We start from the raw sequence: 24,926 nt of genomic DNA, 5'->3' as shown, positions 1-24,926 counted from the left end.
ATGATGAAATACTTATGTCCGTATTAAAATTCATCCTTTGCCAGTAACAACCTGCAGTACTCTTGAATGTTCCCTAGGCTAAGGTTCACAATCTCCTTAAATTTGCCTTTATTGCACAAGTAAACAGCTTTAATTATCTGGGCAAATAATCAAAGTATTCTTAGATCTGAGGCTGAGGTTATATTAATCATATCCTACCTCTAGAGAAAGTCCAATCCTATCAAGCACTTCATGAAAAGGCAGAAGTGCTTACTCCATAATAACACTTATTAGTCTTCACAGTTTACGAAAATATGTGTGTCATAATGTCAGTTCTGTGAAGCTGGAGCTTCTTAATAACAAATTACTGAAGGTCAGTTTATATCATCCAGCAAAAAGAACTGAATGTATATGTGGATCACTTGCATTTTTCACAAATAAGAGCTGCCACTGAACAAGGAGCTTACAAAATATACATGTATATGCACATCACATGCCAAAGGAAGGTAAAGCCTCACTATAACTGGTTAAGTAGCTTTGGACTTACCCTGAGTCATCTGGAAAAGAGAGAGGACATTGCAGCACTGAGATTAATGGCTGGGACTAAAACCCCTTTCTCAATTCTCTCCCTTTGCCAGTAAATCTGCCCCAGAACTCATTTGCACAATACTTAAGCAGAGGAAATGACATTGGTCAACAGGTGCTATACCAGACCTGAGATTTATTGAGGACTACATTTATGGGTTTGCCTTGTCAAAGGCTTCCAAATACCTTATGCAGTGGCGTGTTTATTACATTACAAATCTGATATAGCTTTCCAGTTACTTCTATTATGTGAACTCAGAGTAGAAATAAGATAGAAGTAAATGTACTGTCACTTTTCCAGATGAATTGTTCAAAATGCTAAACTTGCCACCTGAAATTTATGTCACTGGGAACTAAATTGCATGATGATATAAATTTGGCAACATGGGGTTTTAACTTTGTTTATTGTCATACACTGCCTTGACAACATCCCTGTGGAGTTAAAACAATGACCATGTTGTTATATTACTTGTAACAACTTTGAAAGGAAATTAAGTGAAATGTAAATTCAGTGTGTTTGAATTAACTTGATTTATTAGGAGATGCCTTTGTGATTGATAAAAAATGGCTGGTTGAAACCTCTGTTACCCATCATAGTTTTTCTTGACTTTTTTCATGGAGACACTATGGGACAGTGATCCTTATTTCCTTTGCATTATATTTTTCAAAGGACTTGTACTTTTGTTACAGGCAGATTTTCAAAGTATTTCAGAACACCTAAGAGAGAATAGATCTTTCACAGGTGTTTCAGTTTCATTGCTTTCAATTGTAATGACAGACAACATGTGGAGATCGGAACAAGCATGGAGTGACCAGGGTGTTGCCCAGTCCCAAGGATGCACATCTTTGCCGTGCTGAGCTCTGTAGTCCGCTGCTTTTTCCCAGATTTTCAAATACTCCGTCCTCCTGTGTGTAATAGGGGCATTCACAGCCTGTCGAGTCAGACCAAATGGATCAGGTGTGTTTCTGGTCCATGTGGCTGTTACAGTTTGATGGACAGTCAAATCTAGCAAAGAACACCCAGACACCTTTGGGCATCTGCTTTAGCCATCGGGCAGAGAAGTGGGAAGCAAAAAGACCCAAAATGGGTCAGGGAGACATTTCCTACCAGTGTGACCATCATGTGCCAGGAACCTGGTGGGATAACAGCTACTTATAACAGCTACTTTTGGGAAGGCTGGGTACCTAAGTAGAAAGAACTATGTGTAGTCAGTCCCACTGCTTGTTTCCTTGTCCATCCCAGCCTAGGGTCCACAGGAACTTGTTGACATAGAATGATATTGTTAGCATTCAGGAACACACATAATCACGGGATATGATTATATGCAGGTGCTTTTATTGAGAGCTCTGGGAATCAGGGTACAGACCCAAATCTGACTCTGACATGGCTTTCAAGCTGAACGTGTTTTATATCCTATTGTTATATAATTTACATATTAATTATTAAACATATTGTTCTATTTTATACATTGACATGAGTTTCTCGTGATCTTTCTTAGGCCCCTGACCAGAGTTTCTCATGATAATTCTTACAATTAAACAGTAATTATATTTAATTACTAAATAATCATCACATCTAACAATTATATCATTTATCATGTACTAGCTATACAGGTGCAGTTCTAGCAAGATACAAAGTCTTCCTGTATTTATGGTATTTATTTTCTTTTCAGGGCCTACTAAGCTTAATTTTCCTTTTAACCCTAAATCCCCATGATTTTAAACCCTTTTACTATCAATATCACTCCTTTTCATACCACTGGGGCACTGGTTGGAAATGACTTGACTTGGGTTGTCAGGAATGCCTTGTCCCCTCCTCCAGTTCCATTGGCTATGTCCCCATGGCAGTGCCACAGTGGTAATGGTTTCAGTCCAGGACTAAAGTTAGTGAAGTTCTGAAATGTCAAATGTCTCTCCTGCCTTCTTGAGATTTCCTCTTATTTTTTTTCCTGGTAAATACTTTTTATTTAAACAAACATGTGAAAGTATCTTAAATATGAACCCAAAGACCTATTAGTTTTGGACAGAAAAATCTTAAGCTCCAGCTCAAAGCCTCCAAACAGGCAAAGTATGTTTATTTAGATTGGGATTCTTTAACAACAGGCCTTGTCTTACTAACTTAAGGTGTGTTATGTGCTTTGTGATGTTGTCTGGGTTCATGATATTGCTGGTGTTCATAAAGCACCAGTAGTCACACAAGTGCATACAAATGCCCACTTAAATGTATTTTAACCTCCCCAGTCTTAGTTGATTTACATTCTTGTGATTTCAAAAATCACCTCATGACTAATTTGAATCCCTTGGCATTCGAATATACAGGGCTGGGATTTACTTGGGTCCTAAGCAAGGTGTCACACAAATCAAGAGAAGATACCTGAGAGTTAGAAATAATTCTATTTCAGAATGATGAGAACATAGCTATTAAATTAGTACAAAGTGATGTCTATGTCAGACCCGGAAAACAACAACTTAAAATAGACTGTTTATTATTCATCTTCTGTCATGTTCTAATGACTTTGCCCAGTATCAATCCAATATGAGCCATGCTGCTACTTTTTAGTCTGAAAGAGTGAACTGTTGTGAAGTGGAGAGAATAAAGAAATTGAGGCCATCTATGTAACATATTTCAATAAAGCATGAAGGTGGGATTGGTTCTGTCACCTGCAGATTAAAGAAGCTGGTTTCGTTACAATTTGATAGAATTTTGTTCTTGTTCTATTATTTCACTGTATTTTATTTAAAAGAGAATGAATTGAAGATATTTAAAAATACATTGCCATTGTAGAAAAATGCAATTACATTAGCCTTCTGCTGATGTACTTATGTATCAATGACAGACTTTGTCAGTTTTAAAGTAGGTTTTACTCTCCACTTAAGAAAGTGGGTATAGACTTTCCTTAAATCACCTGTGGAATCCTCCTCCTCTTGTTCCTGTGTTTGTATGTCACCACAATAGGAAATTAGTCTAAGAACCAATGATGAAATGCCCATTTATTTCAGTGGAACAAGTATGTCTTGTCTGGGTTTAATGTTTGCTGCCTGATATCCCACGGTTTTGGGACAGGACAAAGTGGAGACTAAGCTGATGGTTTGGTCTGGGTACTTTAAACCTCTTGAGAAATGTCACAGAGAGCCTCACTGAAAAGCCTATTGAAATAAATGGCAAGACTCTACCATGCATCAACAGATTTGAGCCCACCCCTCACATATCTTAGTAGCTTCAGAAACAGTCCTAGATGCAAATTCACAAAATCTGGCATTTCAGAATCACTGCAGTGCATCTCCAGTTACCTGTGTTGATTTGTTTCCTGTGGGGCATATGAGAAGTTGAATCAAGACATTGTCATTATCTATTCCTGTAAATTATTGATATCTGAAATGCTGGTGCTTCAGGCTGTGGTTACAGTAAGCATTAAAGCTTCCTGGAGTATTATTTTTCTTATTGGCTCTTGTCCCATATTCTGGCCCTGTTCACTTCCAGAAAAAGTAGTGATGAGCTGTGATTGACAGATAATTCTTGCTTGTGTATATATATGATTATTTGGATTCATTTCTGGCATGTCAAAGAAAATGCAATGCTAAATATTGATTTCAAGCAGGAAAAGACAATGTTTTCTTTTAACCACAAACATCTCTCTAGCTACAGCTAAAGTTTAAAGTAAAATTTGAAAGCATGTGTGTTTACCTACTTGCACAAAGCCAGAAATGCTTTTCCTAGGGTTCAGCAGCAGCCTTCCCACTCTTTGCTTTTCTGTTGGCCATAGAAAAGCAGCAGCTATGGCATTCAGAGAGCACTAGGTTTGAGCTGGCTGACCATGCCCAGAAGTAAGGAGCTGGATTTTGTTTTGCTAGGAAGAGAATGGATGCTGCAGGGGAGGATGCACTCTCTCACCAAAAAGCAAACAAAGCAGAACAATGATTTCAGAGTCTTTCTAAGATGTGTTGACCTTATATGCCAACACCAAAGCTGATAGAATGCATCAGTACTCTTCCATGGTGTGGAATACTGTATGTGCCAGAAAAACATGAAAGCACAGTAGTAAATTATTATGTGTAAAGCTTCTGGGACAGATTACTTAACCCTATTTTCCCAAGGAATTTATTATCTTCTGTCAAGGAAAATATAAAAATCAAGGGTTTTGTGTATCTGCAAACCTCTTCCATAATGTAAGTACTGAAACTTTGGGAATGGTGTTGGATACTAAGCAACCCATTTCACTGTTCACATCAACAGTAATTGAGTGCTTGAATCTCAAAAGATTTAGTTGATTTATTTGAGGTCATACTGAAGCTTGTAGGTGAATTGATCCATGACGTTTTTATAGGGCTAAAGCTGGTGTTAGGTTAGGCTGTGCTTTTCCTGGTAACCCATGCTCAGATGGCAGGGAGCACTGGCCCCCTCCCAGTAAAGCATTTAAACACAGTGTGGAGTATAAAATCTATAAAGACAGTGCTTGACTTAATAATTCCATGGGGATTCAGGTTACATGTGAGCTTTGCTGGAATGGGCATGTGATGGGATCTCTCTGCTTCCTGGTAACAAATGCAAGGATTGCTATTTTCCCTCCTAGGAGAAGGCATGAAATTGCCCTCCAGAGTGCTGATAATCTTCCTGGAGGTTTCAAATGTTTTGAGGGTAGCACACATACACTCCTGAAGCACCAGCAATGTCCTTGCAAATACAGTGTTGCTGTCTGAAACTCTCCATATTTTCCTTGTTTGAAGCACGCTGCTGCCAGGACACTTTGGATCCTTCCCTTGGCATCACCCTGCCTCCTGCTCTCCTGTATCTCTGTGCCATCTATCCTGATCCAGAAACCCAGTGAGCTCTATCTGTGGGCTGCGGGGGAAGTGGAACATTGCTGTGGAAGTAACAACTCTTGACATTCAACTCAAGGAGTGGGAAATCTGTCACCACACCTTCTGCTAACACAGAGAGAGCTCTGAGGCTTGGATTACACCCTCCGTCCTGAAAGCCAGGCTTAAGCGTCCCGCAGGAAGCTGACCTGGACTGCCCCATGGGCACTGTACAGGACAAGGCAACCATATGCTGAAGCTGATGCAGTGGCTTGTGAGGCAGGCGTCTCACTAAGGAGAGTGGCAGATATCTTGACTGATGTCTAGCAGCAGCCAGATTTTAATTTATTAAACTTGCAGAACACTCATGACGTCATGTTTTGCTTTATTCGATGTGGTGGAGTTAGCTTTTAACTAACACTGATGATGCCAACTGTCTGTATATGCCAGTCAACTTTTTGACCACTATTTAAAATATTCCACACTGTTCTTTTCCTATCCTAACTCGCTCATCCTTGCTTCTGTATACGATTACAAAAAGAATTTCCTTCATCTTCTATTCATCTTTTAACTTACAAGAGCCAGATATACTTACAAGGATCTGGGTCTTTCAGCACTGAAAAGGGGGGAAAAAGTGATTATTATTTACTGCTCTTCTGATATCAGAATTAAACTGTGCCTTGCCAGGCTTGCTTAGCTGGCACTAGGAAGATTAATACACCCACATTTGGCTTACTCAAGTTACAGACTGTTTACGCTAACAATTTGGAGAAAATGACACCAGTGGTCTCCAAGAAGTGAAGTGCCAACACAACAGATTTTAAAGTCTGCAAAAAATAAAAAAAATGAGCCTCAGTAAGAAATGAAAGCCTTGCATGCTGGATTAATAAAGAGGAAACTGTTCATGGTATATAAATACAATGTCTGTCCAGGACCTGCTTACTAATCCAAAGCTATACCGGAACTAAAAAGTTTGGCTTTTTTCATTGGTAAATATCTGGGAAAGCCAGGCATAGTAATGTATTAAAAAGTTCCTTAAAAATGGCATTTCCTTGCATATATAAAGGTATTTTTCCAATTCAATTCTGCATTTAAATCCACATACTAGAAATGCTTCTGCACATATTTAATTCACCTTGTATGAAGAAATTCTTGCAAGATGATGGCCTGAAAGTGTATGGTTTTTTACCCTTTTAGTCCTGACCTTGCATGAGGGAAGAATGGGATTTTCGAGTGTGCTTAAGAAAGTGAGGTATGCAGTTCTCTTTGTTTCTCATACTGGGAACCCAATCCTTAAAGACATCTCAAAAATGCTGACCAGAATATTTCGAGGAGGAAAAGAGTGTCTATAGCTGCAAGCCTGACAACACACACAGTTTTTAGAGAAAGGTAAATGTGCTGATGGAACCATCAAGAAAAAAATGGTTTAACACTTGCAACTGCAAGACAGAGTGTACTTGAGCAAACAGCATAATTGTACATGCCAAGTACTCCAGTGAAGAATATTTATTTCTATATCCATGTGGGGAGGGGAATGTGTAGTAAATGACTCACCCTCACTACCTTACAGTCCTCACACTGTGTTTTCTTCCAAATTACAGTGATTGTCTCTATTATTTGTACATGAGAATATGACTTCAATAGGAGAATGTAAAGGACAATTATAGAATTAAAGAAATGCAGTAAGTTTTCTTCAGATCTCCAATGACTCCTTTTTCAATAGTACCCATATCACCCATGTTTCAACACAATTTTTTTATTTCTGTCACAATCTTTAGCCCACTGGAGCAGTGAAAAGATTTTCACTGAAAACAGCATAGGCATGTTTAACTCCTAACCTTCCAAATTAGAGGCTGAGCTGTTTCCTAAAATAATTTTTAAATGGGGTTTTTGGAATAAATTTACACTTTTGTAGTTCCTCAATTCTCTCCTCAAGACCATGAAAACCATAGATATATGCAATAACATGTTGTAACCCTGTTTCCAAAATTTCTAAAAATGTAATGGAAATCCATATTCCTTCCAAAAAGCCACTGAAGTTATCCAACCTGCACTGTCAGCAATTACAGCTTAAATGTTCTCAGGTGGAAAATTTCTCACAAAACCCTGTAACTTCCAGCTTTATCATGGTCTTAGTCATTTCTGAAATCTGCCTTCAGTGCCCCACCACTGTGTTGACCTCAGAACACCAGTGCAGCCCAAACTGGGCATTAATTGCCCTGGCAAAGTACTGCTCAGACAGAGCTACCTGGGGAAAGGGAGTCCTTAAAAAAAGAAAAATGAAAGCAAACAAAACCAGTTGTCTCAATTATAATGGCACAAGCTCTGATATTTGATGATTACTGATAAGGTAGTATGGGATGCTAAGTATGGACCCTAAAATTCTGTCTCTAATCTGAGCATGTCTAGTATCAATAAAACATTGACATTATATACAAAAGCTGTCAGAGAAGCTCAGCAGGGATATGTTGGTTGGAGTCCTCAGCCACAGTAAAGCAGCACAGGAGACAATATTTCCCTGTAGTGCATTATCTATGATGTGATAATAGGTCATGACAAATGATCCTTAACAAGAAGCAGACATAAAAGCATAGGTCTCAATCTATCCCTCATGTGCTGAGGCTTCCAGGAATTTTATGGAAAGAATATTTCCAATAAAGTTTAATTTGAATTTTAAAAAGAGCTACTTGTACTAATCCTCTTCTTGCCGAGCTAGATAACTCAAGCTGTACAAGCGGGTGGATCTTCAGGCATTGTCTGCCTGTTACTGTGACTTTACCTGCAGGAAACTCCATTATCTAAATATATATGGTGGATAGCCGAAAGATGTAAGGCGTGACTCTTCATTTGACATACCTGAACAGTGAGCAGAGTGCCCAGATGCTCTGACATCCACTGTGCAGCATAGAGAGAGCAAAGATGACAGAAAATGAGCTCTGTTTTTGTTTAGCATCATCAAAAAGGAGATACCAGATGTCTTGAACCAGCAGTAGGCATACATACTTCTCTGTTTCAACAACATCAAAGTTGAAAACACTGAGAGAAAACCACACAGCCCCTCAATTTCAGCAGCATCTTATGAAACACCAAGTTGGAGAACAGAATGAAGGCTGAATACTGAAAGAACACACATCAAGATGGAGTGTAATATGTTTTGGGAATAACTTAAATACAACCTGTAAGATAAAGTAAAATGAAAGTGAAATAAAATCTTTAAGTGTATTTGTATTTGGAAAAATAGAAGCCTAAAGTACTCTCTCTTCCCCTGATCTGAGTGTGGATCTTTGCATTGCAGTCTCTATCAATTTCCTTCACTAGCAAAATAAAAATTGCTTCATTCCCATAATAGTCTGCTTGGGCTGGGCTACACTGCATGTCAACAAGACTCATTGACTTAGTTGCAGCTATAAATTTTGCTCCATGTCACTGAGAACATAAATTGAGGATAATGGAAACTCTGTGGATATAACAAACATCCAAATTTATTCCACACAAGTTTAATTTCCTTGGTTGGAAACCACTGATTGAGTTTACAGGACTGGGATTTAATACCAATAATATGAGAGCCCAAAATATAGAAATTGAGAGAAAATAAACACAGATGTCTCTCATGCCATGTTTGGCATTTATTTTACAAGTACATGAACTCTGAACTCCAGAGAAACAATCTTATTTATCTATGTAAATACATGAGTGAGAAGGGATACTGGCATATTTGGATGGAAGTTCTGGGGAAGAGCCTGTATAATTTGTATCCTATGTCCCAAATTAAATTTGCATTTTTTAGCTGGCTTATATTTATTTAAACTTTATTCTTTCCATTGGGTTTTACTCTTCCTTCTTCAGCTGTCTTTCCTACTTCCTCCCTAAGCAATCTCACAGCTAGCAGACCTTCCACACCTTCATGGTTCTTGAAGAACTGCCTTAGTTTTTCTACCACCCTTTCAGAGACTGTGTGCTCTCTCTAGAATCAAATCCTGACTACCAGTTGCTCTGACAGCTCTACCTGCAGCACACATTTGATACTTTTTGACTTTCAATCAGCCATAAGATATAGTGACAAGATGTTTGAGCAGTAAGGATGATAATGGATCAAAACAACACATGAATTCTTTGTCAGCATAATATGAAAGCAAGAGTGATATTACCCTACACTGTCACTTTTATGAGTTCTTACTCATTGCTCCCACAGACTTCCTTGCTTGATTATGGGTGCCACATTTTTTGAAAGACAGACAAATTGAAAACAATTTAGAGATAGCAAAGTATCAATAAAAAGTAAAATAAGATTGTACAAGGAAAAAAATCAGAGTTGGGCATGTCTGGCCAGGAAATTAGTTGATCAAAATATAATTTCTACATTAAGTATGTTATAGTCATGGTTGATTAATTTAGAGAGGAAGATAAGAAACCAAAGCTTCAATCAGAGAGGGAAAACATAACTTTGATATTAGGGAAAACTTCCTAGTACAAAGCAAAACTGAAAAATAATAACCTTTCAGGAAAGACTGCATAATAGCTATTGTTGCAGAAGCTCAAGGTCAGATGAGAGACCCTCATCAATTTAATATCAGTTAAGGAGAACTGAATCATACCTGCACTTTATGAGGATGACCCAAACCCCAGTCTGCTACCACAAGGTTCTCATCAATAATCCTCACTAGTAACCTATCTTAAACTTTTGTCTTAATATAAGCCACAAGCTCTGTTTAGCATAGGATTAAGTATTAGGATCTGTAAGGCTTAAGAAATTAGAATATTCTCTCTGTAGGTGTGCAAGACCCTGTGACATTCCAATAAGTAGAAAATTTGTAAACACTTAAAAAGAACATGCAGCAATTATTGGACAAGACCAATGGCAATTTCTGAAGTTGTTTAATGGGGTTTTACTACAGACAGCCTCATTGACAGATCACACCTGACCATCCTCTGAGCTTTTATAAAATGCAGATGCCTGAAAGAGCATTATACATGCTGCTGGTGTTCTCTACCTTTCTAGCTCTGTGCATCTGGCATTAAGTTTAGTGTAATTTGGATGAAATTGCTGCTCTGTCTTTCCTTAGCACACCAGCTGCCTACCTGGATAATATTTGGTTTACTCCTGGGATTCTGTCCTCCTTCAGAAGGCAATAATTCTCCTCTCAAGTATTTTTTCCTTGTTAATTATTACCTGACTTCAATGGACTTATAGGAAAAGGATGCCAGTGTCTTTAAACATGACTTAAAATTTTCTGATTCTGCTTGAACGATGTGATCTATGGTGTATTTGCTGTCACACTTCTGAGTTTCAGATAAAACTTTCTAAAAGATGCATAGAAAGAAATGTGGTCTCATTGAAGGAAAATACATAGATAAAAATGTGATGCTATCATTTAAATGTGTGTAACAACTTAGAAGCACACAACAGAGGAATTCTTTAATAGCTTTTGCATAAATTATTCACAGGATTTCAGATATCTTTTATAATGTTACCTCTGTGCATTGAAAGCTTGTTTACCAAAAACAAAAAACTAATGTAAACCAGCTGGGCTATGCTTTCATTTAAACTGATGTGAACTTCTAGCTCATTAGCACAAATTTTTCCTAGCCCTGAGGTTTATCTCCCTATGTCTTTCTGAAAAAGCAGAAGTCTGGCCCGTGTCACGTTAAATCAAATGGCCATACATATCCTGACTGCAGTATAATGCTGTCCTGGTGTCCTTTCTTGCCATTATGGAAAACAAGTTTCTGTCTATCTTTTTGCTTTATATAGACTCCAAACCCTGAGTCATACAACAAATGGTGCTTCAGGTCTGTGTAGTAACAGCCAGCTACAGCAGAGTGGAAAATAAATCCTTTAAGGACAGTAGAGAATCACAAAATGTGAATGCCCCAGAGATCTATAGGCCCCCTTCTACTGAATCCTCTTGACCTTTTGAATGATAATAGGAAGGCAGGAGCAAGACAGGTGATGCTGAGATTTGTGGGGAAGAGGAATGAATGTGGGTTTTCCTAATCAGGTGGCTGTGTATTTCAGCTGCAGAGATTGTTAAGAACAAGCTGTTAAAGGTTATGCAAAGAATTAAACATTTTGCAGGTTTAACTAGGAGTAAATATTTTGTGCCGAAGGAAGCATTTTTAGATTGCAAATGAATGGTTTGAATCTTAGTCGTGGTGTTGTACATCATGTGCTTAGCTTTGTTGCTCCACCAGCACTCTTCCTTCCCTTTTGGTGTTCAACCATCTTGTACATAATGCTGTGTCAGAGTTCAGTGCTGTAGTACAGGATATGTAGTACTTTCCTGGTAAAACATGCTACACACCTGTAGATGTACATCTATAAGTAAGGTAAAATCTTAGTGTGGTAGCAATTGTATGCAAACACAAAACTCAGACCAACTATTCTATTTCCTCTCCAGAGAGAAAAAGACGTTTTCTCTTCAAAGTTCTCAGAAATTTTCTGTTGGGTTTATAGGCTGAGATTTTTTTCTCTTCCAATGCACTTTTATGAACTCCAAGGTCAAATCGTGCAAGCTGAATTAGATAACAGTGTCTAGAGAGAGGATGACTCAGTTTATTTGGGTGGCACAATATGAGCTACTCACAGTCCCAAGAGTTTCTCTCAGAGTGTCAGGGATTTGTAGGTGATATTTCTGCTGTCTGTTTCCTCTTATAGATTTCCATATTGTAAAAAAAATATATATAAATAATATATACCTGGTTTATTAGGGAATAATTTGTGAGACTTAAGGAGTTGCTTATAATGCAGAGGAGAGGTTTCTGTGTTCTGGAGATTTAGGATTTCTTTTATTTATTGTTGAATATTTTATGTATATATTTCACACATAACTCAATACTTCAACAGTCTCATAGCATCTTTTGAGTAGTGTGAGTGTGTGATGGAGATCTTGGAATGGTATCAGAGGTGGTGCCAGGTAGCAGGGGTGGATTGTACCTTGTAGTGAGGCTCCCTTGTGCTCAGCTGGGGATGCAGCCCTGGTGGGTGCACAGCCACAGAACGCCTGTCCCACACCTTCAGCTCATGCTCCAGACATGCCAGAATGGTGGGACCTGCTGTGCTGGTGGAGGCTAACCAGCTGCCAGAGAGCTTGAAAGGGCTAGTGCACAAGAAGGCTGGCATGCTTTCTTTGGGAGAGGTGGCAGTGGCCATCAGGAGGGACTCAGCAGGAGCCACCTTAGACAATAAGTGTAGGCACACAGTTTGTGGTAACTGCGAGTGGGGCTCAGCCTCATCCCCAGTGGGCTGCAGCAGTGCAGGACAGGTGAGCATCATTGAATGTGATGGGACATGGAGTGCTGAGGTGTGCTGACCAATCACCACAGGGTGCAGAGGGCACACAGGTGTAAGGCATGTAAGATGAAGGGTGCAAAACGTTGGACTGAAGAACCAGAGAGAGCAGATGCTTGAAGCTTTCTGAAATTGCATAGTGATATTCTGTATGCTGGCCATCTCAACTGCAACGTATGCTGTGGCATATGCTGTGAAAAATAAGCATATTAACTACATTTGCTGTAAGTAATGTCTCCTTAAAAACATTTGTAGTCTTCGATAAGTGTGGGTAAAGCATTTTATTCCCTTTTGGGAGAAGATGTGAGGATTTTTTGGGGTTTTTTTGGTCATTTTTGTGGCTCATTTTTGTGGCTGATTTTTGCTAAATGTAGAGCAAAATTCAGCTGCCTTCTTGCTCAGGACAACCTACAACTTCTTTTCTGCTGAACCTAATGCAATTGTAGAAGCTTGCTGATGTTTTGTTCGGAGACAAGCATCCCAATAAATAATCTGAAAAGCTGCTCTATGATAGACTGAGTCACTGTTTTCTGAAGTAGGCCAAAGATCATCTAATTTATATGCCTGATCTTCCATCTGGATGTCTCTAAAACCCTTTAAAACTTAAGCTGTAAGAGAAAATATGCCTGATCTTGTCTCAGTTCTGAGCAAAGAGTTTTGATTCCTGGAACTGGTTGTGCCATTAAAAAGAGCATGTGATATTTTTTTTATGATGGGATCAGAAGAGAAAGGGATTGGAAAATAGGGCATAAGCTTATTGTCACTTTTTTTTTTTTTTAATCAAGATATGCACATCTGTTGATTTGTATTCAAAAGTTATCTAGCCATGAAAAGAGAAAGCCTGGTAATTGAATAGTTTATTTTCAACAGCTTATCAATGAGCCTTCAAATCCCCTTTTCTGCTACTGACAGTATTTTTTTCTTGTGCCTGCAGTATGGTTTCCCTTGTGAGTTAGAGTCTCAGCCTGGCTTAAAATTGTCCTGAGTCATCAGTTACACATCCTCTCTCTCATATGTTTATTGTGGCCCTGTGACTACCTTTGTCTAAAAAGGTTTTAGGACTAGATTTTTGTCAAAGGAATCACTAATTAAAATTTTTCTGGACCCTTTCCTCAGAAACTTCTTTAGCCTGTCTTGTATTTCCTGCAGAAACTCCTAGGATCTTGACAGGTTTATCAGGAGGTTTTCTTTAAAAAAAGAATGACCCACAAGTTTCATGAGCTTTGGAAGCTTTGTGTTTGAAAAAGACATGCATAGTCTGCCATGGTTGTAGTATTCAAGGCTCTTTCCACAACAGCCAATTCACATCCTTCATATCTAGCTCATATAGGGGTTTTCTAAATTTAGATATATTTTTCTTCTGGAGTTGAAACCTATGAAATAAAGAAGAGTGTCCTTATTCCCAGATTAGCCAACTCTATTGTGCTTTCTACTCCTCTTGAAGTAGAATTTATTTGTCCCTTTTATTTCCTTGCTGCTTGTTTGTGTATTTAGGAATGCTAATTTGAAACTTCTTTTCATGCACTTTGACAAAAAAAAGTGTTTTACTTGCAAAATCATGAAAATCAAACTGAAAGAATCACTACCATGAAAACAGCAAGTTGTGCAGCACTAATAATAGGTGTGCTACGTTAACAGGAATTTATGCAGTGATATTTTATTGCTTCCTAGATCTTCCATGGAATGCTTTAGTCCTTTTCAGGCAAGTAATTTTCACTGTTTTAGGTAATTTTGAGGGTGGTGTCCAACTTACAGAAAAATGTGCACTCTTCTGAACTCTTTAGGAGGTAATAAGAGAATAGAGCTTTCACTTACAGAAGAAAGTCAAAAAACCTGATAGACAAGAGCTTTGAATGATGATGGGTAACCTGTCAGTTTGACTTTATAGCTTTCTCATCTGTGCAGTGTGGTTGACTTCTCTCCTCAGGAAACAAAGAGGGATGACACTTCTCTAATTTTGTTTGCTTTAACTCCCAATTAAATGCACATGAAAATATTACACAACACCTGAGAAAGCCAGATGAGGAACAGATATTATGTAACATGCACAAAATACAGTAAAACCCAGGAATTTAATGCCTAATAGAAATAGGAAGACCTCTAGCTCTGTTTTGTCCATTTCCTTACTACAGAAATTGCACAAAATTGATTTACTGGAACATGTGTCTGATGTATTTGCAATCAAAACCTAGGACCTTGTTGCTTAAAAAAAAGTGGGGGCAGGTGGGGAGAAATCTCTGCTAAACCACTGTTTTTGTGGGTTACCTGTCAGCTCTGTGGTTCTTCTGCATTTCTTTTTCCTTCACATACTGAAGAAATGGATGCTCCATGCTCACTCATTCCTTGTGCCGGCAACACAAACTTTATCATGTAACTTAAACAAGTACACTTTCTGTGTTTTAACAGGGGGTTTGCCTCAAGGCTTATAAACCAAATTGACATCTCTCTCCCTTGCAAAATGAGTTATAGTTTTAAAATTGGGTTTGTTTTACTCATGTGGTTAAAAATGTCATTATCAAAACTTGAACAGATAAACTGCGTTTTAAATAAATTGCAAATACAAAAAACCTAAACTAAATTAAATATACTTCCCACTTTACCTGTGAATACAATACTCTTCTGGAAACTAGCTATTTTAAAATCTAGGATTATGTTAGAGTTTCTTCACTACAATTGCCCAAGTAATGCTTCTGAATAGAAGTGGTATCCAATTATAAAGCAGCCTATGGCAATTTGCATCATGGAACTCAAAACATTTATAATCTGGAAGAGGAAATGAGAAAAATATCAGGAGTTTCTTCTTAAATACTGAATTTTGATGTATGTACCATTAGCACTTTCCAAAACTGCAAAGTAGAATAAAAACAGGTTTAAAACAAACTAATTTATTATGCCAACAATACATCTGACCTAGTTTTAGAACTTTCCTTTCTTTTTTTTTTTTTTTTAATAGTTTTGCACTGTCAGAACACCAGCACAAGCCAGTAAAATGATTAAAGCATTCTCACTAAATTTCAGAGGATGATGGAAGTACACTGCAGCTGTGATGGACAGGAATGATTTGTACCAGCTGTGATAAGCTTGATGTGAAACTGGCAGGCCACGCTTTCACTGGTTGAAATAAACCTCAAAAAAGAAAAAAATCTGACAATATTAGTGTGGTCCTGAATGAGATAAAAGGATGTTTTTTCACATTTTTGTAAAAAAAGAATATTTTCTATGAAAACAAGCAAAGATATGTGGTATTTAAAAAAAAAACAACAACAAAAAAAAACAACAAAAAAAAAAAACTTTGGCATTGAGTCTTTAAAAATTAAGATTCCTTTCCCTCATGCCATGTAGACATTTTATACACTGAGAAAATCTTCTCTTTCCTGTTATTGGCAGAGCTGATGCACTGTGTAACACCATCTTTAAATTCCTTTTGGCCCTCTTGGTAAGCTTAGAACTCTTTTTATGAAGGGTCCAGAATGCAGTGCAAACAAAAGTGCACACTACAATCCAATGAGAAAATGAAACTGAGAATGAACTAAAACAGATTATTGGTGTTTGTACTGCTTTGTGTGTTTAGTGCAACCTTAAGCAGTTAATACTAAAATACTTGTTCTGAATTTTAGTGATAGTTTGCATCTGTGTTACATTGTTTTAAAAATTGATTTGGTCAGTTGCATAAGCAGTCAAGACATGGACTAGCAAAATAAATAACTAGGGATATGTTCCATAGACTTTTTTTTCCCCTCTGAAGTGAGTTAATTGAAAACAGTATATAGGTATTGACTGGGATACCTGGCGACTATATATTTTAAAAGAACCCATAAAACCAATCATGTCTAAGTTGAATAGATCAATATGAAATTTACTAAAGCTCTGTTAAACTTTAAGCAGTTAAAATCAATAGATAACCTACAGCAAACAGACACAGAGTGTCCCTTGATTGCCAACAGAGTTAAATATCTCCTTATAAAGAGATGGGGGGTGGTGGTGGAATAGAAACCTCTTGTATGTCAGCAGAATTGTCAGTGTCATTGTTGTTCCAGGAGCTTCTCTTAGTTCCCAAAAGAATGTCTTATGGTGACCTGGTTTTACAATTAAACCATATACAGAGTTGTGGGCATAATCTCCATTTTTGGGTTCAACCCCAAATGTTTCATCCTGCCCACTACTTGGTGTTCACAGGTGTACAGGTCCTCTCACACTGTGGCTGCAGCTCTCTGTCAGCTCCACCAGGCCCCACCTCTGGGTCTAAGCTGAACCATATCCCAAAGTGAAACACCACCAGAACTTGAGAAGGTTTGAACTTGGATTTGAACACAGTAACTAAAGCACATATCTGATTTGTGCTGTTTGTCTTTTTTGTTGCTGTTGTTGTTATTTTAGTTGATTTGGTGTTTGTTTTTTAAAAATTATTATTTTCAGACTTTTTGTTAATGCTTAAAGCCCTAAACCCTTGGAAATGCTCGTAGAATAAATAAAGAACAATTAGAGCTGCACTATTTTGTATATTGCCAGCTGCTGTACCTGGGCAGTTGTGAAAGGTGCTGTGTGCCCATACCTAGTTGTAGACTAGGGTGGATGCCTGTAACACTGTATGGCTCATCCTAGGATTCACTGGGATCTGCAAAGAGCATTCTGAACTCTGTGCTGCCACAATTGCACCATTGTTGGTGCCTGACCTCCTTAGTTTTTGGTTGGGTTGGTATAAAAGTCTTGCAGGAGTTTCTTCCATAGGTTGCAATCTGAATATGTCTGTACTAGCAATTTAAGTTTACACTGATTACACTGATAAATCATAACTTGTGATTATTATTATTATGAAAATCACAAATGCTGTCTTGGATGCTTTTTTTTTCAGTATTAGTATTTTCTATTTTTCTAGATGTCTGTTGGTTAAGAGACTGCTAAGCAACTAGTTCTGTAAATTCTAAAAGGTAGGTTTGGTCTGAAGCAATCTATATTGGGGTCCCAGTTCTAAAATTTACTCAGTGTTGGTGGATCTTCTGATCTTCATGGGCACCTGCATGTTTCCCTATGGATACTGATCTGTGTGCAGGGTAAAGGGACTAAAATAATACTGAAGCCTTGGCTGGATCTATACAACACAGAAAAGGAATGGGAAAGCAAGAGATGCAGTGCCTGAAATAGCTACAGCGATGATTCTGTTCATCACTGAGGAACATCTAATTCTAGTTGGATGAAATAATGCATTCAGAGAATTAGCCACTTAAAGCTAGAAGAGCAGTTTAGATTGGCACAGCCAGACCAAGGGTGCAGTGCTCCTGCTTGGTGTAATCTGCCATGTTGAATAGCTTTATAATTCAAGGAAAAACTATGTGTAAGAATAAAGGTAATTTCACTTGGGGCCAGCAACATTTTCTGGGGTTTTTTTTCCTTTTAATATTAGGTGGGTGAAGTTAAGGGTATGTGTTGTCTTATACCCTGCTGGAAAAGATGGGTTTGCATAGTTTGTTAGTCATCTCTCCTGAGCTTCTTTCCCAGCATGACCCCAGAGACGTACACAATGGTAATACAAATACTGTTCTTTTATGTTGTATTGCTGAATGCCAGCACAAACTTTTTGAAAATGAAGAAACCATGGGTTGTAACAAAGCAATAGGACCATCCTTTCTCCCTCAGTGTTGGGTGCCTTACAGTAACTGAGAGAGAAATTCTTATTCCCAGATGCGTATTAAATCTTTATATAAAAACATTTTTTCTGCTTAGTTACAATTTAGCTCTAAAACAAAGCCTTGATGCTAATCACTTTAACAAATTCTTTTTCTAGGGCTTGAGTCAACTCCCTTTGAAGTCAGTGGAAGTCTTTGAATTTACTGAGAGTTAGTAGAGGCCCCTACATTATAAGCAGCACTTGGTTGATTGGATTTAAAAAAAAAATCCACTTATAGTAACTGCACTTATACACAGTACTAAAACTTTCAAATAACAGCCTTCTAATAAAATCTTAATTTCTAAAACATGTGAGCCTAATTATTATTCATCTGTGCTTGCATGCTCTGCTACCTCTTGCAAAGCTTTCTGCCTCATATATCATGTTGTAATTAGTAAAGTGGGAAAACACATTCATCTCTTCTTCAAAGAAAAAAATCGCACTTTAATCTTAAGTACATCATAATTGGCAAGAGAAAAAAAGAGTGGGGGAGGCATCTGGAGAGTACCTCAAGGATTTTGCATGGCCTATCTTTTTATTAGGGAATCATTGCTGTGTAGCTTTTATTTCTTTATTATTACTGGCACAAAGAAAGAAGCACAAGGACCATTATGAGGAAGCATCAAACCAAGAAGAAACACCCTGTATTGTGAAAACCTTCTCTCCTTCCCTTTTTGGAACCAATCTCTGAAAGTTGTTTAAAAATAGTAATGCTACTTGTCTTACTCATAGGACTGTCTCCTTAACAAAGCCAGCAGACTGAGGTAGCAGCTTATGGAACCCTGCAGAACAAAAAATTATTTTTCTAAATTATGATTCGGATGGTGAGGCTGCATAGTGGTCCATGGGCTATTCTGAGAATATGCAGAAGTCCAGTGGTCTAATATTTGGGAATTCCTGGTTAAAATTCCTTCCTTATTTGTGAAAACAGCCAGTAAGACAAAAAGTAAATGCATTTTTTACAGCACTGAAATAGGGGGATGAATGAATTTGCCTCTGTAATAAGCTTGAATATGGTCAGTTACTCAAATGAATAAATCATTTGGAGCTACAATTTGATGTTGTTAATTTCTTCTTCAGTACTGTAAAATGATCAATGATCTAAGAAATATTCAGTTGGGCTAAATATTTAACAAAAGAAGATCACTGGGGCTATATATTTTTAATAGTGTGAAATGAATGAAAGGTTAAATATTACCAAAATGGGAGTAAAGAATGATAGGATATGCTTCCCTGGAGTCAGTTTACTGAGGATCCCAGAATACTTAAAGCAAACTTTGTCTGAAGCTCACAAACTTTTTTAAACATTATAATGTGCTATTTAGAAAAAATAGGCCTGGGAGCCTAGCTTAGGACCAATGTTTTGTTTCAAGTGTCTTGCCCAAACGTAAACATAAAGTAGTCCCAGATAAAAGCAAGATTTCAGAATTTATCTTCCCCTTCCATCATATCAAATCCTGGAACTCAAAGGTTACGGGGTAATGAAAAATAGTACCTGTCTGTGGTTACTGAGGTTTATTCTGGGCTTTTGCAAAGCTCAAACTGCAACAGAGACAGCTGAATGTATCTTTAGCACAGTAAATGAACTTGCTTGCATCAGAGTGAATTGAAAAAGCCTCCAATTTAGACCTCAATTTCTCTATATTTTAGCTTTCCAAGTCAGCAATTATAGCAAACTTCCATTCCTTTTGGGTCTGGCAGTTTTTTCTCAAACTTTTAATCTCCCATCATCTTTAAATAAAAAATAAAATAAAGTTTACATTTGCAGTCAGGTTCTGGAAATAAGCCAGTTTCCATTTAAATAGTCTATGGAGCAGAAAGAATTGGGCAGAAACTTAGGAATCCCAAGGCATTGGCTTGCTCACCCTTTCTGGATGTTTAATGTTTCTGTATCACAATCACGACATTGTGCTTTTAGGGTTGACTTCTCCACACTGGGATTAGAATGCGTTTTTGTAAATACTTTGTTTAGGCATCGTGTCTTTGGGTAAGCTACTCAGGTGCAGCTTGTGTGGAAGTGGTGGGTGGCATATTTGTCTGTACCAGAGGGTGCATTGCTCTGAAGCAGCTATGGTATGGCAGCTATTGGCTGTGCACTGAGGCTGACAGGAAACCCACCTGCCTGACCTCTGAATATCAGTGTTCTCTTTTGTCTGGTTTCCTTTAGCCGACTGAGCTGAGTAACTCATGTTTGATGAAAGACACGTACGTGCTTTGTTGAGCAGCAGGCTGGAGCTTGTTCTCCCTGTCCTTTGAATTGTTTGAATTGCTCACAGGAGCAGGGAGCTGAGGTGTGCTCCAGGGCAGCAGCAGATAGTGTGGGGGTGGGCTGTGTGCTCTCCAGAGGGTGGTGGGACTGTAGTGTCTCCAGGCATTTCCCCTGAGCAGCCCATCTTCTGCCTGACAATGATGACAAGAGAGGGGGGGAAGTCGCATCGCCTTGAAACTTGTTCCAATAGATGACCAATTTTCAAACATCTTGGTTCAAATGCAAATTTGTTGATATCATCTTTCAGGTATTAGCACAACCACCACTTAAACCTTTGTTTTTTTCCCTGTAATAGAGATAAGATTTTTATGAAGCCATGTCTTGTGCTACTTCCTGAAAGTATAAACTGATAGAGGTCTTTCACTGAATTATATGTTTTCTGTTCTTTCAGTATTTTTTCCCTTCTTTGTCCTTCTACATTTTTCATCATGCTTTTTTAGAATTTAAGAGTGAATTTTACATCAGGAAATTCAAGTTTTCTGGTTATAATTCAATATACTATTAATGTTTTACAATCAGGAATGTAGCTGCCAGAAAAGAAACATAAGAAGGTACACATTAAAATATGGAACACTGTTTTTCCTGCTTTACCACTCCTTGATATCTTCACCATAGGTAACTTGCTTTGATCATATATCCATTGTCCAAATGCTAAATTACACTGCTGCACACACAGCCTTTAGCTCTTGGCTCAGTGAACCTTGGTTACTAGGCTTACTCTTTTAACAAAATGAGTCTTGTTGCATATGAATATCTCCGTTCAGTAAAATAAAATGAGTCAGTAAGTTTTAGCTCATTAGGCAAAATGTTACATAAATGAATAAAAATACCCCTATTTGCTGCTATAAATATGTTATGGAGAGTAAATGTTAAATTGTATATAACATTTAATAACAGTAGCATCATTTTTTTTAAACCTTACAGTATAAACATATTGATAGACAAAATGAGCAACTTGGATTTTAATCCATTGTGGGGTGTAGAAATGCAAAACAAAGTCAACAATGTGCAACGGCTAGAAATATGCAGATTATAGACCTCTGCTTCAAAAACACAAGGTATTTTCCAGCAGTTTATGGGTCATAACTTTTCCTAGATAATTAAAATATTTTGAAATATTTTGCAGAAAATAAATTGCTAAATTAACCCCAAGCTGAATTCTTCACTCAGCTGGCTTCAATCTGTCTTTTCAGAATGTTTAATGGGTTTACAACCACTGTAAATCTACTAATATTGTTTAGGCTAAAATTGTGGTGGTTCCAGCTTCTTGGGTCTTCTCTAAGTGGGTTTCAGTGTCAGAATTCAACAGTCTTGGCATGCAAACCTGGAACAGCTTGAAAATGGCATTTAAGATCAGATGGGGCAGTGGGTGTGGATAACCTTGACCTGACCATGGTTGCAGGGGAAAAACCTAAATTCTTGGTAATTTTTTTACTGGAGTACAGGCTTACTGAATGGAGTCTTTTCCTAGCAGTGAGTTTGTATATTGTTTTTGTATGAGGGAAACATTCAAGTTTCATCAGATATTGATTCTTTACCTAGTGCTGTGAGCCTAAGGAGTACAGAAACTGGAGCTGTTATGAATGCAGCCCTTCAGCTTCACAACTTTGTATTTTGGACAATTTCTAGATTACAAGACTTATTATGAAAGTGATCTGAAAGCTACAAAATAATTCAGCACCCATGCTATTGATTTGAGTTAATTTATCCCAGATTTTCAAAGAAATAAAAGCCTGGCAAATATCTGGGAATTGAAACATATTAACATAAATTGTAATGGCATGCTAATTTACCCCAGGGGACACATAGATCTATTATAGTCCAAATCCTTTCCTAGAGTTGATAAGAAATTATAAAAGTGCTATCATTGTGAGAAAGTAGCATGTATATTGTTTAATGTTTTTATTTTTTTAGGGATGGAGTACTTTTTTAAGGTGATAACACAGAAATTTAACTGAATTCATAGTAAAGCTCTGTGATCTTCATTTAAATCTTGACTGAGCTGTCCCATCCTCTCTCCTTGTACCTCTGCTAATTAATTTGCCTTCTAAAGCATCAAATTATTTTCTCCATCCTACTTGTGACTGGGCAAGGCTTTAAAGGCAGATAGGCAGGTACTTACTTCTAGTTACAGCTCCAAGGCCTGGGAACAACCTAATTCCTGAAGCATCCCTACTTCTCCATATTTGCTACTGGACATAAACACCATACATCTCAGCAGTTAAATTCTCATGCAGTTCCCCAAACCAGACTGCCAAGCACCTGTGAGGTCTGAGTGGGAGCTGCTGACATGAGCCTTGCACAAAGCCCAGCAAGGGCTCCCACATGAAGTGCTCATCCACAAGACAGAAGAGCAATGTCCTGTGCTGCCTTGCTTTTTAACCTCTTTTGGTTAACCAGTTGCTCTCTCTTGGATGTGAATCCAAGAAAAATGTCTGTTTGCATCCCAATCATCTGGCTGCAGTACTCCAACAAGACCCTGGTGACTTGGTCTCTCCTACTGACTTGGTCACTCTCATTTTGAGTAAATCTCAAATTCACTGGTCAGATGCTAGGAGACTGGATCTACCCCACCACCCAAAACAGAATTAGTTTCCTTTTTTCTACTCAAGCTCATTAACATGGTGTATGGATATAGAAGACTTCTACAGTCGAAATTCAGAGTGCAGACTCTGTGCTCTTCCTGTTTCTTCATAGTTAAAGAACTCCTCTCTGAATTTCAGTGCTTAGGGTAAAGACTGCTCCAAATGAAGTCTCCTACAGGCCAGCCATAAACACAGGCCAGGTGTTTAAGAATAGGTTGGGGTCAGTTGTGCCCCAAAAATGTGCAGAGAAAGCCTAGAAAAGATTATTCAGGGTCCAATCTTATGTCCTTTACTGTGGAAATCCTAAGGATACTCGACTATATAGTAGAAGAGATGGCTTGGGCCAGAAACATTGAAGTTAAATTGTAACTTTAGATCATTCTCATAGGTCTGTCTAACGTAATGGTCCCAAAGGATGCAGTATCTAGTAAATCTGTGTCTTTCAATCCAAAAAGTCACATTACACAGAGAGAGCAAGATGAGATGCTACTTTTCAGATGACTGACAGATCATTACAGTTTTTAAAACTTAGCGTTTTAGTAACCTATCCTTTTTTAGTCAATAACATGATGCCCCCACTCCCAAGCTGCTTTCCTAGAGTTCAGATTTGTTCTAGTGAGACATAAATCAGTTGTAACATGTTTTTTTGTCTCTTAGTGAATTGCTGTCACTTAAAAGGATGATAAATTATTTCTATTGACAATAGAAAATAACTAAAGTCCTAAGCAGATCACACATTCTCGGATCAATACTGAATTTCTTGCTAGACTCTTTTACACCCCTGTGCATAGTCAGCTCCCTTTTATCCCAGATATCACTTGAACATACAACAACCAGTATCACAGTAAATAAACAAAATATAGTTCTGGCATGTTGCTACCTTGCTCAGTGAATCCTTTTGAAATGAACACTCTTCTCCCTAATAGAAACCTTTATGGAATGGGACATCACAATTTTGCAGGCTTAATGTAGCTAGAAAGATAGGATCCTCTTAGTGACTTTGGAATTACCAGGAGAGACATACTCTTACTGCATGTAAAGGACTGCCAGCAGGTGATTTTTCACTCAGGGTCCTTGCTAGTGTCCTGCTCCCCATGCTTCTGTCTACTTAAGTTTGTCCAACCTTGTTTTGCTCATCTCTCTTGTTTACTCTTCTCTCAATGTATTCCCCAAGTCATTAAAGACCCCCAGATCTTGCAGTAAAACGGTTCTCCCATCCCTCCCTTCACACCCTCTGGATTCTGCTGGCCCTCAGCCAGCTCTGCCCTTCCCCACTGCTCATTCTCCTGGTTGCAGCAATGTAGAAAAGTGTGGGTGTGTATCCATGAAAGTCCCTCCTAATGCCCATGTTTAGGGAGGGATATACAAGTTCCCTGTCCATGGAACTTGGCACATTGATATGCCAGTTCTGGTGGACCTCCCCTTTCTGGCTCTTGCAGTGTTTTTGCACTTGACCATTCATTTGCTTATAGATGGTTAAATTCCCAAGCATACCAAAATGACACTGGGTAAACCAAAATTAGAAGTTGGTGAAAAGTAATAAGAATATTAGCCGGAAACCATGCTGAACACAGGAAATGGTGGAAGTTTTTCTGGTGAGAAATAAAGAATTAATATATTTTTATCTGATGTTTTGTTGTTTATTAGTGGCTGTTTTATTAGATTCCTGCGAGAAGCAGGCTGCTGCTTTGTCTCCCATTGGAACTGTCTGCTTTAAATTTTTTCAAGTTGCCCACTGGTTAAGATTTCAAGAGTCAA

At 38.0% G+C, this 24,926-nt stretch overlaps 1 long non-coding RNA gene across 1 annotated transcript; it reads left to right on the top strand.

Annotated features, from left to right (window-relative positions):
- Positions 1-265: 265 nt before the first annotated feature.
- LOC146768335 (uncharacterized) lies at positions 266-23,316 on the top strand. The gene is made up of 4 exons (XR_014952807.1): positions 266-12,873; positions 16,826-16,939; positions 17,526-17,577; positions 18,432-23,316. It is a non-coding gene; the product is annotated as an uncharacterized LOC146768335 (long non-coding RNA).
- Positions 23,317-24,926: the final 1,610 nt, after the last annotated feature.

The sequence above is a fragment of the Lonchura striata genome, chromosome 2, assembly GCF_050655825.1.
Source record: "Lonchura striata isolate lonStrDom1 chromosome 2, ASM5065582v1, whole genome shotgun sequence".
NCBI lineage: Eukaryota > Metazoa > Chordata > Aves > Passeriformes > Estrildidae > Lonchura > Lonchura striata.
This window is presented reverse-complemented; position numbering and strand designations above follow the sequence as displayed.